This window comes from Tiliqua scincoides, chromosome 1 (genome assembly GCF_035046505.1).
Source record: "Tiliqua scincoides isolate rTilSci1 chromosome 1, rTilSci1.hap2, whole genome shotgun sequence".
Classification (NCBI taxonomy): domain Eukaryota; kingdom Metazoa; phylum Chordata; class Lepidosauria; order Squamata; family Scincidae; genus Tiliqua; species Tiliqua scincoides.
The window spans coordinates 277,528,934-277,532,290 of record NC_089821.1 but is presented as its reverse complement, the minus strand read 5'-3'; the positions used below and the strand labels follow the sequence as shown (position 1 = coordinate 277,532,290).

At 44.0% G+C, this 3,357-nt stretch overlaps 1 pseudogene; it reads right to left on the bottom strand.

Moving 5' to 3' along the window:
- Positions 1-2,408: 2,408 nt before the first annotated feature.
- Positions 2,409-2,528, bottom strand: LOC136636992 (5S ribosomal RNA; annotated as a pseudogene).
- Between the last annotated feature and the right edge of the window lie 829 nt (positions 2,529-3,357).

Genomic DNA, 3,357 nt, shown 5'->3' with positions numbered 1-3,357 from the left:
TGGAGAAACTGAAGAGTCAAAGGTATGTTGATGAGACCTTTGGTGACATGATCGAGATGTTCCACTCTTGAATTGGCAAATTGCCTGCTGTCATTGAGAGACTTGGAAGGAGGATGTCATTTTGAGGAAGAGTGAATGGATTCTTTAGCGGGGTTGTGTTCAGGGTAGAATAGCTCTTTGTGTGAGGATATAGAATCCAATAAATTGAAAAACTTACGAAGACCACATTGCTCCACATAACCTTAATAGGTGGAACTACCATATTAAAATTTTTTGTCTCTATTGGAGACATGCTGTTGGCTATCTGATGAAAATGCTGAGGTCAGTCTTGACCTGGAGAAAGAAATCAGGGAGGCAGCCAATGGAGAAAGTGTTGTAGTGGATAACTTGCATTATCTTTGGTACTTTTCTCTTTACCATGACCTGAACATGAAATTTCTAGATGCACTAAATGACTGTGCACGACAACAGTTGGTCTTGCAACCTACCTCAAGCTTAATCCTTTTTGATGCCCAGGACTTGGTGTGAGATGAAAGTGGTGTTAACTGATAACAGAAGAGTGACTGTCGTGCTATCCAGATCAACATGTATATGACAGTTACTGAGGACATCCAGCACACTTTAGACTTCAGATAAGGGAACTACTCAAAAAATGAGGACTAGTAAAAAGGAAGCTGAAAAGGAAGGTCAAGAGGGTCAAAGCTCTTCAGAGTACATGGAATACCTCAACAACAGAAACTCGGTTACAGTATACACCATGAAGTAAGAATGGCACCATTAGGTCAAGGAAAAGGGCAGCCTGACACACAAGTGGAGTAAAAAAAATCTAAAGAGCCTTAATCAAACAAGAATGAACAAAAAGGAATACAATCTGTAGCAAAAAAAAAAAGACTGGCAATAAGAGGTACAAAAAATAAATATGCCCATGGTGCCCCTCCCAATCAAAAGCAGAAAACTTTCAGGAAGTAGTTGGACTTTTGGTAACAAGGGAATAAAAGGTTTAAAGAGGACCAGGGCATTGCACAGAAGCTAAATGAACTCTTGGACATCTTCACTACAGAAGAGGTAGGGCAGATACCTGTGCCTGAATTTGTCTTCAGTGGGTTGGAGGGATCTGAAGAACTTAGTGGAATAGGAATGTCAAAGGATGAAGTTCCAGAACATATTAACAAATCACTAGGTGGTCCATATAGCATCCATGCAAAAGTTCTTGAGGAGCTTGCATATGAAATAGCAGATATGTAATCTGTCCTTTACCATCAGCCATAGCACTAGAGGACTTCAAGGGAACTAATGCAACACCAATATTTAAAAAGGAATTGGGGGAGGGGAAGAGATCTGGTGGAAAGCCTAATTAAAGATAACATTATAAAGCCTCCAAGAATAAGTCTCGCTGAAGGAGAATTGGCATGGTTTCTACAAAGGTAAGTTGTGCTTCACTAACCCTGTAGTGATCTTTGGCAGTGTCAGCAGACACATGGATAGAGGTGATCCAGTTGACATTGTACGCTTGAACTTTGAAAAAGCTTTTGAATAAAAATCAAAAGTTCCTTCCACCAAAGGCTTTTGTGCAAACATGGAAGTCATGGAATAAATCCTTTTCATGGATTGGAAACTGATTAAAAACAGGAATTGGAGAGAAGAGAAAAAATGGGCAATTCTCACAACTTTCTGGAGGGGAGTAAGAAGGGGATCCTTAAGGGTCTATCTTGCAACTAGTGCTTTTTAACTTGTTCATGAAGGATCTGGAGGTAAAGGTAAACAGTACGGTGTCCAAATTTACAGGCCGCACCAGACTGTTCAGGGTGGTAAAAACCAAAGGATCTCTCCAAACTGGGATTTCTCAAAGGGCAACCAAATGGCAAATGCATTTCAGTGTCAACAAGTGTAAAGTGATGCACATTAGTGCAAAACACCCCAATTTCACATATAAACTGATGGGGTCTGCAATGTCCAGAAACTGAGCATCCTAAACTAATTATAGCTGAAGTCAGGGGAATCCTTGAATTCAGAAGGGAATCTAGTGAACATCATGTAAGTGTTCTGTGTATCACCAAGGAAGCAGAATCTTTTGACAGTCTGCCAGGGCTGTTGTGTGCAACCATCATCACAGTGACTCTTCTGTGCTGCCCATGGTGTCTGTTGGATGATGGCCCTCTCTCGTGGCGTCCAAGCCTTTGGCATGCTGCAGTGGCTACTTGGTCTATTTGAGAAGGTCTTGGGCGGGCTTTTAGACTTCTCAGTTTGCTTGCCATGAACCACTCAAACAGCCCAATTGCCACTGGAAACTTTTACACAGCAGCTGCTCCAAGAAGAGCTGTTTTGTCTCTTTGTCTGGCTCTTAAGGCAGACCCCAGAGCTCCTTGTAGGTTGGTTGGCAACCTTCAGTCCCAAAAGACTATGGTATAAGCCTACAGCACCCGGTATTCCCAGGTGGTCTCCCATCCAAGTACTAACCAGACCTGACCCTGCTTAGTTTCCGAGATCAGATGAGATTGGGCATGTGCAGGGTAACAGTTGCTGCATAACTGTTCTGATCTCGGAAGCTAAGCAGCGTCAGGCCTGGTTAGTAATTGGATGGGAGACCACTTGGGAATACTGGGTGCTGTAGGCTTATACCATAGACTTTTGAGACTGAAGGTTGCCAACCATTTTCCTTGCAGGAGAGGAAGCAAATGCCAGGACTACATTGGTGTTCCCTATTTTTGTAATGATGGTTTTTAAGTGTGCAACAGTGTTTAACCATTTTGCCTTGCAACACTGTACGATGGGTTCACCTGAGAGTGATTCCACTGAGAAAGTCGTGAAGGCAGGAATCTTGGAGGGGGGGAGTAAGCAGGGCTTGACCAAGCCCAAACATTGACTATGATGGCCTGGTCATGGAGTTGGCTCTACTCCCCCCCCCCCCCCACAATCCAGCACCATTCTGTGTCCACTGCACAGCCCAGATTCTGAGTTCTTGACTCAGTCAAATGTTGCAGCAACACTCAGAATGATCAAATTCAGTCTCTCTGAGTAGGTGTTGGGGGGAGAGAAGCAACTTAAGATGTTGGATTCTCACTCTGGGGTGTTTCCTCCCCCTCCCCCCAGCTCCCATTAACATAAGAACAGCCCCACTGGATCAGGCCATAGGCCCATCTAGTCCAGCTTCCTGTATCTCACAGCGGCCCACCAAATGCCCCAGGGAGCACACCAGATAACAAGAGACCTCATCCTGGTGCCCTCCCTTGCATCTGGCATTCTGACGTAGCCCATTTCTACAATCAGGAGGTTGCGCATACACATCATGGCTTGTACCCCATAATGGATTTTTCCTCCAGAAACTTGTCCAATCCCCTTTTAAAGGCATCTAGGCTA